Raw genomic sequence first — 18,101 nt, forward strand, 5'->3', positions numbered from 1 at the left:
TCCCCACGTTGTATTCCATCTGCTACTTTGCCCATTCTCCTAAACTGTCCAAATCCTACTGCAGCCTCCCCGCCTCCTCAATACTACCTCTCCCTCCACCTTTGTATCATCTGCAAACTTAGCCAGAATGCCCTCAGTTCCTTCATCTAGATCATTAACGTATAAAGTGAAAAGTTGTGGTCCCAACTCTGACCCTTGCGGAACTCCAATAGTCACCGGCCACCATCCTGAGAAGGACCCCCTTATCCCCGCTCTCTGCCTCCTGCCAGACAGCCAATCTTCTATCCACGCTAGTACCTTGCCTCCAACAAGTGTTGGGGGAGCTTTACGCTATCTAACCCGTGCTGTACCTGTCCTGGGAGTGTTTGATGGGGACAGTGTAGAGGGAGATTTACTCTGTATCTAACCCCGTGCTGTACCTGTCCTGGGAGTGTTTGATGGAGACAGTGTAGAGGGAGCTTTACTCTGTATCTAACCCCGTGCTGTACCTGTCCGGTGAGTGTTTGATGGGGACAGTGTAGAGGGAGATTTACTCTGTATCTAACCCCGTGCCGTACTGTCCTGGGAGTGTTTGATGGGGACAGTGTAGAGGGAGCTTTACTCTGTATCTAACCCCGTGCTGTACCTGTCCTGGGAGTGTTTGATGGGGACGGTGTAGAGGGAGATTTACTCTGTATCTAACCCCGTGCTGTACCTGTCCTGGGAGTGTTTGATGGGGACAGTGTAGAGGGAGATTTACTCTGTATCTAACCCCGTGCTGTACCTGTCCTGGGAGTGTTTGTTGGGGACAGTGTAGACGGGGCTTTACTCTGTTTATAACCCGTGCTGTACCTGTCCTGGGAGTGTTTGATGGGGACGGTGTAGAGGGAGATTTACTCTGTATCTAACCCCGTGCTGTACCTGTCCTGGGAGTGTTTGATGGGGACAGTGTAGGGGGAGATTTACTCTGTATCTAACCCCGTGCTGTACCTGTCCCTGCTTGCCCACCTCTGAACGCTTGGGAGTCTCTCCACAGGTTTCCTCCGGCCCCGGAGGGGTCACCCTCACGACAGTGGTCGGCCGGGCGAACCTGTCCTGTCAACTCACTCGTTTTTTTCCCCTCTTCCTTCCTCTCTGCCCGCTGCCTCCTCCGGTGCAGCCGCCCAGAAGCTGTGCCACCTGCTGGGGCTCAACGTGACGGACTTCACCCGCGCCATTCTCTCGCCACGCATCAAGGTCGGACGGGATACGTGCAGAAGGCACAGACCAAGGAGCAGGTGAGGGAGTGCTGCACTGTCTGAGGTACATACTCCACGATCTGAGCTCCATAATCCAGGGTGACACTCCCCCGGTGCCAGTACTGAGGGAGTGCTGCACTGTCGGAGGGAGATGTATATACTCTAGGATCTGAGCTCCAGGCCGACTCTCCCCCGGTGCCAGTACTAAGGGAGTGCTGCACTGTCGGAGCAAGATGTATATACTCTAGGATTTGATCTCAATAATCCAGACCGACACTCCCGCCGCTGCCAGTACTGAGGGAGTGCTGCACGCTCATAGGGAGATGTATATACTCTAGAATCTGAGCTCCAGACGACACTCCCCCGGTGCCAGTACTGTGGGAGTGCTGCACTGTCGGAGGGAGATGTATATACTCTAGGATTTGAGCACCATAATCCAGGCTGACACTCCCCCGGTGCCAGTACTGAGGGAGTGCTGCACTGTCAGAGGTAGATGTATACACTCTGGGATTTGAGCACCATAATCCAGACCGACACTCCCCGCGGTGCCAGTACTGAGGGAGTGCTGCACTGTCGGAGGGAGATGTATATACTCTAGGATTTGATCTCCATAATCCAGGCTGACACTCCCCCGGTGCCAGTACTGAGGGAGTGCTGCACTGTCAGAGGTAGATGTATACACTCTGGGATTTGAGCACCATAATCCAGGCCGACACTCCACCACGTCGGTGCCAGTACTGAGGGAGTGCTGCACTGTCAGAGGGAGATGTATATAATCTAGGATTTGAGATCCATAATCCAGGCTGACACCCCCCCGGTGCCAGTACTGAGGGAGTGCTGCACTGTCAGAGGGAGATGTATATACTCTAGGATTTGAGCATCATAATCCAGGTTGACACTCCCACCCGGTGCCAGTACTGAGGGAGTGCTGCACTGTCGGAGAGAGATGTATATGCTGTAGGATTTGAGCTCCAGGCTGACACTCCCCCCCGGTGCCAGTACTGAGGGAGTGCTGCACTGTCGGAGGGAGATGTATATACTCTAGGATTTGAGCATCATAATCCAGACCAACACTCCCCCGGTGCCAGTACTGAGGGAGTGCTGCACTGTCAGATTTAGATGTATATACCCTAGGATTTGAGCATCATAATCCAGGCCGACACCCCCCCCGGTGCCAGTACTGAGGGAGTGCTGCACTGTCGGAGGGAGATGTATATACTCTAGGGTTTGAGCGCCATAATCCAGGCCGACACTCCCCCGGTGCCAGTACTGAGGGAGTGCTGCACTGTCGGAGGGAGATGTATATACTCTAGGATTTGAGATCCATAATCCAGGCCGACACTCCCTCCCGGTGCCAGTACTGAGGGAGTGCTGCACTGTCAGAGGGAGATGTATACACTCTAGGATTTGAGCATCATAATCCAGGCCGACACTCCCTTACGGTGCCAGTACTGAGGGAGTGCTGCACTGTCAGAGTTAGATGTATATACCCTAGGATTTGAGCATCATAATCCAGGTTGACACTCCCCCCGGTGCCAGTACTGAGGGAGTGCTGCACTGTCAGAGTTAGATGTATATACCCTAGGATTTGAGCATCATAATCCAGGCCGACACTCCCTCCCGGTGCCAGTACTGAGGGAGTGCTGCACTGTCAGAGGGAGATGTATACACTCTGGGATTTGAGCACCATAATCCAGACCGACACTCCCCCAGTGCCAGTACTGAGGGAGTGCTGCACTGTCGCAGGGAGATGTATATACTCTAGGATTTGAGCCCCATAATCCAGGCCGACACTCCCCCCGGTGCCAGTACTGAGGGAGTGCTGCACTGTCGGAGTTAGATGTTTCTACTCCATGATTTGAGCCCCATAATCCAGGCCGACACTCCCCACGGTGCCAGTACTGAGGGAGTGCTGCACTGTCGGAGGGAGATGTATATACTCTAGGGTTTGAGCGCCATAATCCAGACCGAAACTCCCTCCGCTGCCAGTACTGAGGGAGTGCTGCACTGTCGGAGGGAGATGTATATACTCTAGGATTTGATCTCCATAATCCAGGCCGACACTCCCCCGGTGCCAGTACTGAGGGAGTGCTGCACTGTCGGAGGGAGATGTATATACTCTAGGGTTTGAGCGCCATAATCCAGGCTGACACTCCCCCATGTCAGTACTGAGGGAGTGCTGCACTGTCGGAGGGAGATGTATATACTCTGGGATTTGAGCACCATAATCCAGGCCGACACTCCCCCCCGGTGCCAGTACTGAGGGAGAGCTGCACTGTCGGAGGGAGATGTATATACTCTAGGATTTGATCTCCATAATCCAGGCCAACACTCCCCTCGGTGCCAGTACTGAGGGAGTGCTGCACCGTTGAAGGGAGATGTATATACACTAGGATTTGAGCATCATAATCCAGGTTGACACTCCCCCCCGGTGCCAGTACTGAGGGAGTGCTGCACTGTCAGAGGGAGATGTATATACTCTAGGATTTGATCTCCATAATCCAGACCAACACACCCTCCGCTGCTAGTACTGAGGGAGTGCTGCACTGTCAGAGGGAGATGTATATACACTAGGATTTGAGCACCATAATCCATTCCGACACTCCCCACGGTGCCAGTACTGAGGGAGTGCTGCACTGTCGGAGGGAGATGTATATACTCTAGGATTTGATCTCCATAATCCAGACCGACACTCCCCCGGTGCCAGTACTGAGGGAGTGCTGCACTGTCAGAGGGAGATGTATATACTCTAGGATTTGAGATCCATAATCCAGGCTGACACTCCCCCCGGTGCCAGTACTGAGGGAGTGCTGCACTGTCGGAGGTAGATGTTTCTACTCCACGATTTGAGGTCCATAATCCAGGCCGACACTCCCTCCGGTGCCAGTACTGAGGGAGTGCTGCACTGTCGGAGGTAGATGTTTCTACTCCACGATTTGAGGTCCATAATCCAGGCCGACACTCCCTCCGGTGCCAGTACTGAGGGAGAGCTGCACTGTCAGAGGGAGAAGTATATACTCTCGGATTTGAGCTCCACGATCCAGGCCGACACTCCCCCCAGTGCCAGTACTGAGCGAGTGCTGCACTGTCGGAGGGAGATGTATATACTCTAGGATTTGAGCCCCATAATCCAGGCCGACACTCCCCCCGGTGCCAGTACTGAGGGAGTGCTGCACTGTCATAGGGAGATGTATATACTCTAGAATCTGAGCTCCAGGCCGAACTCCCCCGGTGCCAGTACTGAGGGAGTGCTGCACTGTCGGAGGGAGATGTATATACTCTAGGATTTGAGCCCCATAATCCAGGCCGACACTCCCCCCGGTGCCAGTACTGAGGGAGTGCTGCACTGTCGGAGGGAGATGTATATACTCTAGGATTTGTGCTCCGAAAGTCATGTGCAATTGATCTCTGACTGACAGTCCCATTTCTTTTCTCCCCCTCCCCGCCACCCCCCCCCCACCCTCTCAACCCTCTCCATGCGCAGGCAGACTTTGCCATTGAAGCCCTCGCCAAAGCCTCCTACGAGCGGCTGTTTCGCTGGCTCGTGCACCGTATCAACAAAGCCCTCGATCGGACCAAGAGACAGGGCGCGTCCTTCATAGGAATCCTGGACATCGCTGGTTTTGAAATTTTCCAGGTAGCTCCCTGTGCTCTCCTGGAGAGACGGGCAGAATGATAACAGTGTTCAGGGAGTGAGGGGGAGAGTGGGATTAGACTGGGTGCGATATTAAAGGGTGTGGGGGAGTAAGGAGAGAGTGGGATTAGACTGGGTGGGATATTAAAGGGTGCGGGGAGTGAGGGGGAGAGTGGGATTAGACTGGGTGGGATATTAAAGGGTGCGGGGAGTGAGGGGGAGAGTGGGATTAGACTGGGTGGGATATTAAAGGGTGCGGGGAGTGAGGGGGAGAGTGGGATTAGACTGGGTGGGATATTAAAGGGTGAGGGGAATGAGGGGAGAGTGGGATTAGACTGGGTGGGATATTAAAGGGTGCGGGGAGTGAGGGGGAGAGTGGGATTAGACTGGGTGGGATATTAAAGGGTGTGGGGTGAGGGGGAGAGTGGGATTAGACTGGGTGGGATATTAAAGGGTGTGGGGTGAGGGGGAGAGTGGGATTAGACTGGGTGGGATATTAAAGGGTGTGGGGAGTGAGGGGGAGAGTGGGATTAGACTGGGTGGGATATTAAAGTGTGCGGGGTGAGGGGGAGAGTGGGATTAGACTGGGTGCGATATTAAAGGGTGCAGGGAGTGAGGGGAGAGTGGGATTAGACTGGGTGGGATATTAAAGGGTGCAGGGAGTGAGGGGGAGAGTGGGATTAGACTGGGTGGGATATTAAAGGGTGTGGGGAGTGAGGGGAGAGTGGGATTAGACTGGGTGGGATATTAAAGGGTGTAGGGAGTGAGTGGGGGGAGAGTGGGATTAGACTGGGTGGGATATTAAAGGGTGCGGGGAGTGAGGGGGAGAGCGGGATTAGACTGGGTGGGATATTAAAGGGTGCGGGGAGTGAGGGGGAGAGCGGGATTAGACTGGGTGGGATATTAAAGGGTGCGGGGAGTGAGGGGAGAGTGGGATTAGACTGGGTGGGATATTAAAGGGTGTAGGGAGTGAGGGGGAGAGTGGGATTAGACTGGGTGGGATATTAAAGGGAGCGGGGAGTGAGGGGGAGAGTGGGATTAGACTGGGCTGCGGGAAACGATTGGAATTAGACTCAGTATTCCATCGCGTGCACTCCTCGTCTCTTTCAAGCTGACGTCTTGTGCCCTTCTCTGTCTCTCTCTCTCCTCACAGTTGAATTCCTTCGAGCAGCTTTGTATCAACTACACAAACGAGAAACTGCAGCAGCTCTTCAACCACACGATGTTTGTGCTGGAGCAGGAGGAGTACCAGAGGGAGGGAATCGAATGGAATTTCATTGACTTCGGCTTGGACTTGCAACCCTGCATTGACCTTATCGAGAGGCCCGTGAGTAGCAGCAGTCCCTGTGGTGTAGGTACACCCACGGCGCTGTTAGGGCGGGAGTTCCAGGATTTTGTCCATGTGGTGTAGGTACTCCCAGGGTGCTGTTATGGAGGGATTTCCAGGATTTTGTCACTGTGGTGTAGGTAGAACCACAGCGCTGATAGGGAGGGAGTTCCAGGATTTTGTCCATGTGGTGTAGGTACACCCATGGTGCTGTTAGGGAGGGAGTTCCAGGATTTTGTCCCTGTGGTGTAGGTACACCCACAGCGCTGTTAGGGAGGGAGTTCCAGGATTTTGTCCGTGTGGTGTAGGTACACCCACGGTGCTGTTAGGGAGGGAGTTCCAGGATTTTGTCCCTGTGGTGTAGGTACACCCACAGCGCTGTTAGGGAGGGAGTTCCAGGATCTTGTCCCTGTGGTGTAAGTACACCCATGGCGCGGTTAGGGAGGGAGTTCCAGGATTTTGTCCGTGTGGTGTAGGTACACCCACGGCGCTGTTAGGGAGGGAGTTCCAGGATTTTGTCCGTGTGGTGTAGGAACACCCACGGCGCTGTTAGGGAGGGAGTTCCAGGATTTTGTCCGTGTGGTGTAGGTACACCCACGGCGCTGTTAGGGAGGGAGTTCCAGGATTTTGTCCCTGTGGTGTAGGTGCACCCACGGCGCTGTTAGGGAGGGAGTTCCAGGATTTTGTCCGTGTGGTGTAGGTACACACACAGCGCTGTTAGGGAGGGAGTTCCAGGATTTTGTCCCTGTGGTGTAGGTGCACCCACGGCGCTGTTAGGGAGGGAGTTCCAGGATTTTGTCCGTGTGGTGTAGGTACACCCACGGCGCTGTTATGGAGGGTGTTCCAGGATTTTGACCCAGTGACACTGAAGGAACGGCCGATATATTTCCAAGTCAGGATGGTGAGTGGTTTGGAGGGGAACTTCGAGGTGATGGTGTTCCCATGTGTCTGCTGCCCTTGTCCTTCTAGATGGTAGTAGTCGTGGGTTTGGAAGGTGCTGTCGAAGGAGCCTTGGTGAGTTGCTGCAGTGCATCTTGTAGATGGTACACACGCTGCTGCTACTGTGCGTCGGTGGTGGAGGGAGTGAATGTTTGTGGATGGTGGGCCGATCAAGCGGGGCTGCTTTGTCCTGGATGGTGTCGAGCTTCTTGAGTGTTGTGGGAGCTGCAACTCATCCAGTCAAGTGGGGAGTATCCCATCACACTCCTGACTTGTGCCTTGTAGATGGTGGACAGGCTTTGGAGGGGGAGTCAGGAGGTGAGTGACTCTCCGCAGGATTCCCAGCCTCTGACCTGCTCTTGTAGCCATAGTATTTATATGGCTGGGTCCAGTTCAGTTTCTGGTCAATGGTAACCCCCAGGATGTTGATAGTGGGAGATTCAGTGAGGGTAATGCCCATTGAACGTCAAGGGGGCGATGGTTGGATTCTCTCTTGTTGGAGATGGTCAGTGCCTGACACTTGTGTGGGGTGAATGTTACTCGCCACTTGTCAGCCCTGAGCCTGGATATTGTCCAGGTCTTGCTGCATTTAGACATGGGGCTGCTTCAGTATCTGAGGAGTCGTGAACGGTGCTGAACATTGTGCAATCATCAGCGAACATCCCCACTTCTGACCTTATGATGGAGGGAAGGTCATTGATGAAGCAGCTGAAGGTGGTTGGGCCGAGGACACTAACCCTGAGGGACTCCTGCAGTGATGTCCTGGAGCTGAGATGACTGACCCCCAACAACCACAACCATCTCCCTTTGTGCTGGGAATGACTCCAACCAGCGGAGAGTTTTCCCCCTGATTCCCGTTGACACCAGTTTTGCTGGGGCTCCTTGATGTCACACTCGGGTCAAATGCTGCCTCGATGTCAAGGGCAGTCACTCTCCCCTCACCTCGGGGGCTCAGCTCTTGTGTCCATGTTTGAGGCTCTGTAATGGGTCAGGATGATGGAGCCCAAAGCGATGGCGCAGGGCAGTCTCTCTCTCCTGTGTAATCTGGGAAAGGTGCTAACTCTCCTCTTCTCCCTGCCTCTGTGTTCCCTGCCAACCACAGGCCAACACCCCTGGGATCCTCTCTCTGGAAAGGAATGCTGGTTCCCTGGCGACAGACAAGACCTTTGTTGAGAAGCTGGTGCAGGTGCCACTGTGAGAAAGTCCAGCTCTGGAAAGGGACAGCTGTGTCACTGTGCGTCTCTCTCTCTCTCTGTGTAAATGGGACAGTGTGTCACTGTGCGTCTCTCTCTCTGTGTAAATGGGACAGTGTGTCACTGTGCGACTCTCTCTCTGTGTAAATGGGACAGTGTGTCACTGTGCGTCTCTCTCTCTCTGTGTAAATGGGACAGTGTGTCACTGTGCGTCTCTCTCTCTGTGTAAATGGGACAGTGTGTCACTGTGCGTCTCTCTCTCTCTCTGTGTAAATGGGACAGTGTGTCACTGTGCGTCTCTCTCTCTGTGTAAATGGGACAGTGTGTCACTGTGCGTCTCTCTCTCTCTGTGTAAATGGGACAGTGTGTCACTGTGCGTCTCTCTCTCTCTGTGTAAATGGGACAGTGTGTCACTGTGCGTCTCTCTCTCTCTGTGTAAATGGGACAGTGTGTCACTGTGCGTCTCTCTCTCTCTGTGTAAATGGGACAGTGTGTCACTGTGCGTCTCTCTCTGTGTAAATGGGACAGTGTGTCACTGTGCGTCTCTCTCTCTGTGTAAATGGGACAGTGTGTCACTGTGCGTCTCTCTCTCTCTGTGTAAATGGGACAGTGTGTCACTGTGCGTCTCTCTCTCTCTGTGTAAATGGGACAGTGTGTCACTGTGCGTCTCTCTCTCTCTGTGTAAATGGGACAGTGTGTCACTGTGCGTCTCTCTCTCTCTGTGTAAATGGGACAGTGTGTCACTGTGCGTCTCTCTCTCTGTGTAAATGGGACAGTGTGTCACTGTGTGTCTCTCTCTCTGTGTAAATGGGACAGTGTGTCACTGTGCGTCTCTCTCTCTCTGTGTAAATGGGACAGTGTGTCACTGTGCGTCTCTCTCTCTCTGTGTAAATGGGACAGTGTGTCACTGTGCGTCTCTCTCTCTCTGTGTAAATGGGACAGTGTGTCACTGTGCGTCTCTCTCTCTCTGTGTAAATGGGACAGTGTGTCACTGTGCGTCTCTCTCTCTCTGTGTAAATGGGACAGTGTGTCACTGTGCGTCTCTCTCTCTCTGTGTAAATGGGACAGTGTGTCACTGTGCGTCTCTCTCTCTGTGTAAATGGGACAGTGTGTCACTGTGCGTCTCTCTCTCTCTGTGTAAATGGGACAGTGTGTCACTGTGCGTCTCTCTCTCTCTGTGTAAATGGGACAGTGTGTCACTGTGCGTCTCTCTCTCTCTGTGTAAATGGGACAGTGTGTCACTGTGCGTCTCTCTCTCTCTGTGTAAATGGGACAGTGTGTCACTGTGCGTCTCTCTCTCTCTGTGTAAATGGGACAGTGTGTCACGTGTGCATCTCTCTCTCTGTGTAAATGGGACAGTGTGTCACTGTGTGTCTCGCTCTCACTAGTGTAAATGGGACGGTGTCACTGTGCGTCTCTCTCTCCTGTGTAAATGGACAGGTGTCACTGTGCGTCTCTCTCTGTGTTAATGGGACAGTGTGTCACTGTCGTCTCTCTCTGTGTAAATGGGACAGTGTGTCACTGTGCGTCTCTCTCTCTGTGTAAATGGGACAGTGTGTCACTGTGCGTCTCTCTCTCTCTGTGTAAATGGGACAGTGTGTCACTGTTGCGTCTCTCTCTCCTGTGTAAATGGGACAGTGTGTCACTGTGCGTCTTCTCTCTCTGTTAAATGGGACAGTGTGTCACTGTGCGTTCTCTCTCTCTCTCTGTGTAAATGGGGACAGTGTGTCACTAGTGCGTTCTCTCTCTCTATGTGTAAATGGGACAGTGTGTCACTGTGCGTCTCTCTCTCTGTGTAAAGGGGACAGTGTGTCACTGTGCGTCTCTCTCTCTCTGTGTAAATGGGCAGTGTGTCACTGTGCGTCTCTCTCTCCTCTCTGTGTAAATGGGACAGTGTGTCACTTTGTGTCTCTCTCTCTCTGTGTGTAAATGGACAGTGTGTCACGGTGCGTCTCTCTTCTCTCTGTGTAAATGGGACAGTGTGTCACTGTGCGTCTCTCTCTCTCTGTGTAAATGGGACAGTGTGTCACTGTGCGTCTCTCTCTCTCTGTGTAAATGGGACAGTGTGTCACTGTGCGTCTCTCTCTCTCTGTGTAAATGGGACAGTGTGTCACTGTGCGTCTCTCTCTCTGTGTAAATGGGACAGTGTGTCACTGTGCGTCTCTCTCTCTCTCTGTGTAAATGGGACAGTGTGTCACTGTGCGTCTCTCTCTCTCTGTGTAAATGGGACAGTGTGTCACTGTGCGTCTCTCTCTCTGTGTAAATGGGACAGTGTGTCACTGTGTAAATGGGACAGTGTGTCACTCTCTCTCTCTGTGTAAATGGGACAGTGTGTCACTGTGCGTCTCTCTCTCTCTGTGTAAATGGGACAGTGTGTCACTGTGCGTCTCTCTCTCTGTGTAAATGGGACAGTGTGTCACTGTGCGTCTCTCTCTCTCTGTGTAAATGGGACAGTGTGTCACTGTGCGTCTCTCTCTTGTGTAAATGGGACAGTGTGTCACTGTGCGTCTCTCTCTCTCTGTGTAAATGGGACAGTGTGTACTGTGCGTCTCTCTCTCTGTGTAAATGAGGACAGTGTGTCACTGTGCGTCTCTCTCTCTGTGTAAATGGGACAGTGTGTCACTGTGCGTCTCTCTCTCTCTGTGTAAATGGGACAGTGTGTCACTGTGAGTCTCTCTCTCTCTCTGTGTAAATGGGAAAGTGTGTCACTGTGCGTCTCTCTCTCTCTGTGTAAATGGGACAGTGTGTCACTGTGCGTTCTCTCTCTCTCTGTGTAATTGGGACAGTGTGTCACTGTGAGTCTCTCTCTCCTCTGTGTAAATGGGACAGTGTGTCCAACTGTGGTCTCTCTCTCTGTGTAAATGGGACAGTGTGTCACTGTGGTGTCTCTCTCTCTCTGTGTAATAGGGGACAGTGTTGTCACTGTGCGTCTCTCTCTCTCTGTGTAAATGGGACAGTGTGTCACTGTGCGTCTCTCTCTCTCTGTGTAAATGGGACAGTGTGTCACTGTGCGTCTCTCTCTCTCTGTGTAAATGGGACAGTGTGTCACTGTGCGTCTCTCTCTCTCTGTGTAAATGGGACAGTGTGTCACTGTGCGTCTCTCTCTCTCTGTGTAAATGGGACAGTGTGTCACTGTGCGTCTCTCTCTCTCTGTGTAAATGGGACAGTGTGTCACTGTGCGTCTCTCTCTCTCTCTGTGTAAATGGGACAGTGTGTCACTGTGCGTCTCTCTCTCTGTGTAAATGGGACAGTGTGTCACTGTGCGTCTCTCTCTCTCTGTGTAAATGGGACAGTGTGTCACTGTGCGTCTCTCTCTCTCTCTGTGTAAATGGGACAGTGTGTCACTGTGCGTCTCTCTCTCTCTGTGTAAATGGGACAGTGTGTCACTGTGCGTCTCTCTCTCTGTGTAAATGGGACAGTGTGTCACTGTGCGTCTCTCTCTCTCTGTGTAAATGGGACAGTGTGTCACTGTGGTCGTCTCTCTCTGTGTAAATGGGACAGTGTGTCACTGTGCGTCTCTCTCTCTGTGTAAATGGGACAGTGTGTCCACTGTGCGTCTCTCTCTCTGTGTAATGGGACAAGTGTGTCACTGTGGTCTCTCTCTCTGTGTAAATGACAGTGTGTCACTGTGCGTCTCTCTCTCTTGTAAATGGGACAGTGTGTCACTGTGCGTCTTCTCTCTCTGTGTAAATGGGCACAGTGTGTCACTGTGCGTCTCTCTCTCTGTGTAAATGGGACAGTGTGTCACTGTGCGTCTCTCTCTCTGGTGTAAATGGGACAGTGTGTCACTGTGCGTCTGCTCTCTCTCTGTGTAAATGGGACAGTGTGTCACTGTGCGTCTCCTCTCTCTCTGTGTAAATGGGACAGTGTGTCACTGTGCGTCTCTCTCTCTGTGTAAATGGGACAGTGTGTCACTGTGCGTCTCTCTCTCTAGTGTGTAAATGGGACAGTGTGTCACTGTGCGTCTCTCTCTCTCTGTGTAAATGGGACAGTGTGTCACTGTGCGTCTCTCTCTCTCTGTGTAAATGGGACAGTGTGTCACTGTGCGTCTCTCTCTCTCTGTGTAAATGGGACAGTGTGTCACTGTGCGTCTCTCTCTCTCTGTGTAAATGGGACAGTGTGTCACTGTGCGTCTCTCTCTCTCTGTGTAAATGGGACAGTGTGTCACTGTGCGTCTCTCTCTCTCTGTGTAAATGGGACAGTGTGTCACTGTGCGTCTCTCTCTCTGTGTAAATGGGACAGTGTGTCACTGTGCGTCTCTCTCTCTGTGTAAATGGGACAGTGTGTCACTGTGCGTCTCTCTCTCTGTGTAAATGGGACAGTGTGTCACTGTGCGTCTCTCTCTCTGTGTAAATGGGACAGTGTGTCACTGTGCGTCTCTCTCTCTCTGTGTAAATGGGACAGTGTGTCACTGTGCGTCTCTCTCTCTCTGTGTAAATGGGACAGTGTGTCACTGTGCGATCTCTCTCTCTGTGTAAATGGACAGGTGTCACTGTGCGTCTCTCTCTCTCTCTGTGTCAATGGGACAGTGTGTCACTGTGCGTCTCTCTCTCTGTGTAATGGACAGTGTGTCACTTGCGTGCTCTCTCTCTGTGTTAATGGGACAGTGTGTCACTGTGCGTCTCTCTCTCTCTGTGTAAATGGGACAGTGTGTCACTGTGCGTCTCTCTCTCTGTGTAAATGGGACAGTGTTGTCACTGTGCGTCTCTCTCTCTGTGTAAATGGACAGTGTGTCACTGTGCGTCTCTCTCTCTCGGTGTAAATGGGACAGTGTGTCACTGTGCGTCTCTCTCTCTCTGTGTAAATGGGACAGTGTGTCACTGTGCGTCTCTCTCTCTCTCTGTGTAAATGGGACAGTGTGTCACTGTGCGTCTCTCTCTCTGTGTAAATGGGACATTGTGTCACTGTGCGTCTCTCTCTCTGTAAATGGGACAAGTGTGTCACTGTGCGTCTCTCTCTCTCTGTGTAAATGGGACAGTGTGTCACTGTGCGTCTCTCTCTCTCTGTGTAAATGGGACAGTGTGTCACTGTGCGTCTCTCTCTCTGTGTAAATGGGACAGTGTGTCACTGTGCGTCTCTCTCTCTCTGTGTAAATGGGACAGTGTGTCACTGTGCGTCTCTCTCTCTCTGTGTAAATGGGACAGTGTGTCACTGTGCGTCTCTCTCTCTCTGTGTAAATGGGACAGTGTGTCACTGTGCGTCTCTCTCTCTCTGTGTAAATGGGACAGTGTGTCACTGTGCGTCTCTCTCTCTCTGTGTAAATGGGACAGTGTGTCACTGTGCGTCTCTCTCTCTCTGTGTAAATGGGACAGTGTGTCACTGTGCGTCTCTCTCTCTGTGTAAATGGGACAGTGTGTCACTGTGCGTCTCTCTCTCTCTGTGTAAATGGGACAGTGTGTCACTGTGCGTCTCTCTCTCTCTGTGTAAATGGGACAGTGTGTCACTGTGCGTCTCTCTCTCTGTTGTAAATGGGACAGTGTGTCACTGTGCGGTCTCTCTCTCTCTGTGTAAATGGGACAGTGTGTCACTGTGCTTCTCCTCTCTCTGTGTAAATGGGACAGTGTGTCACTGTGCGTCTCTCTCTCTCGTGTAAATGGGACAGTGTGTCACTGTGCGTCTCTCTCTCTCTGTGTAAATGGGACAGTGTGTCACTGTGCGTCTCTCACTCTCTGTGTAATGGGACAGTGTGTCACTGTGCGTCTCTCTCCTCTGTGTAAATGGAGTCAGTGTGTCACTGTGCGTCTCTTCTCTCTGTGTAAATGGGACAGTGTGTCACTGTGCGTCTCTCTCTCTCTGTGTAAATGGGACAGTGTGTCACTGTCGTCTCTCTCTCTCTGTGTAAATGGGACAGTGTGTCACCGTGTGTCTCTCTCTCTCTGTGTAACTGGGACAGTGTGTCCTGTGCGTCTCTCTCTCTCTGTGTAAATGGGACAGTGTGTCACTGTGTCTCTCTCTCTGTGTAAATGGGACAGTGTGTCACTGTGCATCTCTCTCTCTGTGTAAATGGGACAGTGTGTCACTGTGTGTCTGTCTCTCTGGTAAATGGGACAGTGTGGTCACTGTGCGTCCTCTCTCTCTGTGTAAATGGGACAGTGTGTCACTGTGCGTCTCTCTCTGTGTAAATGGGACAGTGTGTCACTGTGCGTCTCTCTCTGTGTAAATGGGACAGTGTGTCACTGTGCGTCTCTCTCTGTGTAAATGGGACAGTGTGTCACTGTGCGTCTCTCTCTACTCTGTGAAAATGGGACAGTGTGTCACTGTGCGTCTCTCTCTCTCTGTGTAAATGGGACAGTGTGTCACTGTGTGACTCTCTCTCTCTCTGTGTGAATGGGACAGTGTGTCACTGTGTGTCTCTCTCCAGCTCTCTGTGTAAATGGGACAGTGTGTCACTGTGCGTTTCTCTCTCTCTGTGTAAATGGGACAGTGTGTCACTGTGCGTCTCTCTCTCTGTGTAAATGGGACAGTGTGTCACTGTGCGTCTCTCTCTCTGTGTAAATGGGACAGTGTGTCACTGTGCGTCTCTCTCTCTCTGTGTAAATGGGACAGTGTGTCACTGTGCGTCTCTCTCTCTCTGTGTAAATGGGACAGTGTGTCACTGTGCGTCTCTCTCTCTCTGTGTAAATGGGACAGTGTGTCACTGTGCGTCTCTCTCTCTCTGTGTAAATGGGACAGTGTGTCACTGTGCGTCTCTCTCTCTCTGTGTAAATGGGACAGTGTGTCACTGTGCGTCTCTCTCTCTGTGTAAATGGGACAGTGTGTCACTGTGCGTCTCTCTCTCTCTGTGTAAATGGGACAGTGTGTCACTGTGCGTCTCTCTCTCTCTCTGTGTAAATGGGACAGTGTGTCACTGTGCGTCTCTCTCTCTCTGTGTAAATGGGACAGTGTGTCTCTGTGTAAATGGGACAGTGTGTCACTGTGCGTCTCTCTCTCTGTGTAAATGGGACAGTGTGTCACTGTGTGTCTCTCTCTCTCTGTGTAAATGGGACAGTGTGTCACTGTGCGTCTCTCTCTCTGTGTAAATGGGACAGTGTGTCACTGTGCGTCTCTCTCTCTCTGTGTAAATGGGACAGTGTGTCACTGTGCGTCTCTCTCTCTCTGTGTAAATGGGACAGTGTGTCACTGTGCGTCTCTCTCTCTCTGTGTAAATGGGACAGTGTGTCACTGTGCGTCTCTCTCTCTGTGTAAATGGGACAGTGTGTCACTGTGCGTCTCTCTCTCTGTGTAAATGGGACAGTGTGTCACTGTGCGTCTCTCTCTCTCTGTGTAAATGGGACAGTGTGTCACTGTGCGTCTCTCTCTCTCTGTGTAAATGGGACAGTGTGTCACTGTGCGTCTCTCTCTCTCTGTGTAAATGGGACAGTGTGTCACTGTGCGTCTCTCTCTCTCTGTGTAAATGGGACAGTGTGTCACTGTGCGTCTCTCTCTCTGTGTAAATGGGACAGTGTGTCACTGTGCGTCTCTCTCTCTGTGTAAATGGGACAGTGTGTCACTGTGCGTCTCTCTCTCTGTGTAAATGGGACAGTGTGTCACTGTGCGTCTCTCTCTCTCTGTGTAAATGGGACAGTGTGTCACTGTGCGTCTCTCTCTCTCTGTGTAAATGGGACAGTGTGTCACTGTGCGTCTCTCTCTCTCTGTGTAAATGGGACAGTGTGTCACTGTGCGTCTCTCTCTCTCTGTGTAAATGGGACAGTGTGTCACTGTGCGTCTCTCTCTCTGTGTAAATGGGACAGTGTGTCACTGTGCGTCTCTCTCTCTCTGTGTAAATGGGACAGTGTGTCACTGTGCGTCTCTCTCTCTCTGTGTAAATGGGACAGTGTGTCACTGTGCGTCTCTCTCTCTCTGTGTAAATGGGACAGTGTGTCACTGTGCGTCTCTCTCTCTCTGTGTAAATGGGACAGTGTGTCACTGTGCGTCTCTCTCTCTCTGTGTAAATGGGACAGTGTGTCACTGTGCGTCTCTCTCTCTCTGTGTAAATGGGACAGTGTGTCACTGTGCGTCTCTCTCTCTGTGTAAATGGGACAGTGTGTCACTGTGCGTCTCTCTCTCTCTGTGTAAATGGGACAGTGTGTCACTGTGCGTCTCTCTCTCTCTGTGTAAATGGGACAGTGTGTCACTGTGCGTCTCTCTCTCTGTGTAAATGGGACAGTGTGTCACTGTGCGTCTCTCTCTCTCTGTGTAAATGGGACAGTGTGTCACTGTGCGTCTCTCTCTCTCTGTGTAAATGGGACAGTGTGTCACTGTGCGTCTCTCTCTCTCTGTGTAAATGGGACAGTGTGTCACTGTGCGTCTCTCTCTCTCTGTGTAAATGGGACAGTGTGTCACTGTGCGTCTCTCTCTCTCTGTGTAAATGGGACAGTGTGTCACTGTGCGTCTCTCTCTCTCTGTGTAAATGGGACAGTGTGTCACTGTGCGTCTCTCTCTCTGTGTAAATGGGACAGTGTGTCACTGTGCGTCTCTCTCTCTCTGTGTAAATGGGACAGTGTGTCACTGTGCGTCTCTCTCTCTCTGTGTAAATGGGACAGTGTGTCACTGTGCGTCTCTCTCTCTGTGTAAATGGGACAGTGTGTCACTGTGCGTCTCTCTCTCTCTGTGTAAATGGGACAGTGTGTCACTGTGCGTCTCTCTCTCTGTGTAAATGGGACAGTGTGTCACTGTGCGTCTCTCTCTCTCTGTGTAAATGGGACAGTGTGTCACTGTGCGTCTCTCTCTCTCTGTGTAAATGGGACAGTGTGTCACTGTGCGTCTCTCTCTCTGTGTAAATGGGACAGTGTGTCACTGTGCGTCTCTCTCTCTGTGTAAATGGGACAGTGTGTCACTGTGCGTCTCTCTCTCTGTGTAAATGGGACAGTGTGTCACTGTGCGTCTCTCTCTCTCTGTGTAAATGGGACAGTGTGTCACTGTGCGTCTCTCTCTCTCTGTGTAAATGGGACAGTGTGTCACTGTGCTCTCTCTCTCTCTGTGTTAAATGGACAGTGTGTCACTGGTGGTCTCTCTCTCTGTGTAAATGGGACAGTGTGTCACTGTGCGTCTCCTCTCTCTCTGTGTAAATGGGACAGTGTGTCACTGTGCGTCTCTCTCTCTGTAAATGGACAGTGGTCACGTGCCGCTCTCTGTGTAAATGGGACAGTGCGTCTCTCTCTCTCTCTCGTGCTAAATGGGACAGTGTGTCACTGTGCGTGTCTCTCTCTGTGTAAATGGACAGTGTGTCACTGTGCGTGTCTCCTCTCTCTGTGTAAATGGGACAGTGTGTCACTGTGCGTCCTCTCTCTCTGTGTAAATGGGACAGTGTGTCACTGTGCGTCTCTCTCTCTCTGTGTAAATGGGACAGTGTGTCACTGTGCGTCTCTCTCTCTCTGTGTAAATGGGGACAGTGTGTCACTTGTGCGTCTCTCTCTCTCTGTGTAAATGGGACAGTGTGTCACTGTGCGTCTCTCTCTCTCTGTGTAAATGGGACAGTGTGTCACTGTGCGTCTCTCTCTCTCTGTGTAAATGGGACAGTGTGTCACTGTGCGTCTCTCTCTCTGTGTAAATGGGACAGTGTGTCACTGTGCGTCTCTCTCTCTCTGTGTAAATGGGACAGTGTGTCACTGTGCGTCTCTCTCTCTCTGTGTAAATGGGACAGTGTGTCACTGTGCGTCTCTCTCTCTCTGTGTAAATGGGACAGTGTGTCACTGTGCGTCTCTCTCTCTCTGTGTAAATGGGACAGTGTGTCACTGTGCGTCTCTCTCTCTCTGTGTAAATGGGACAGTGTGTCACTGTGCGTCTCTCTCTCTCTGTGTAAATGGGACAGT

General features: G+C 51.8%; 1 pseudogene; it reads left to right on the top strand.

Moving 5' to 3' along the window:
* Positions 1-1,015: 1,015 nt before the first annotated feature.
* LOC121275218 overlaps positions 1,016-18,101 on the top strand; it is a 79,659-nt pseudogene continuing 62,573 nt past the window's right edge.

Source organism: Carcharodon carcharias, unplaced genomic scaffold (genome assembly GCF_017639515.1).
Source record: "Carcharodon carcharias isolate sCarCar2 unplaced genomic scaffold, sCarCar2.pri scaffold_917_ctg1, whole genome shotgun sequence".
Lineage (NCBI taxonomy): Eukaryota > Metazoa > Chordata > Chondrichthyes > Lamniformes > Lamnidae > Carcharodon > Carcharodon carcharias.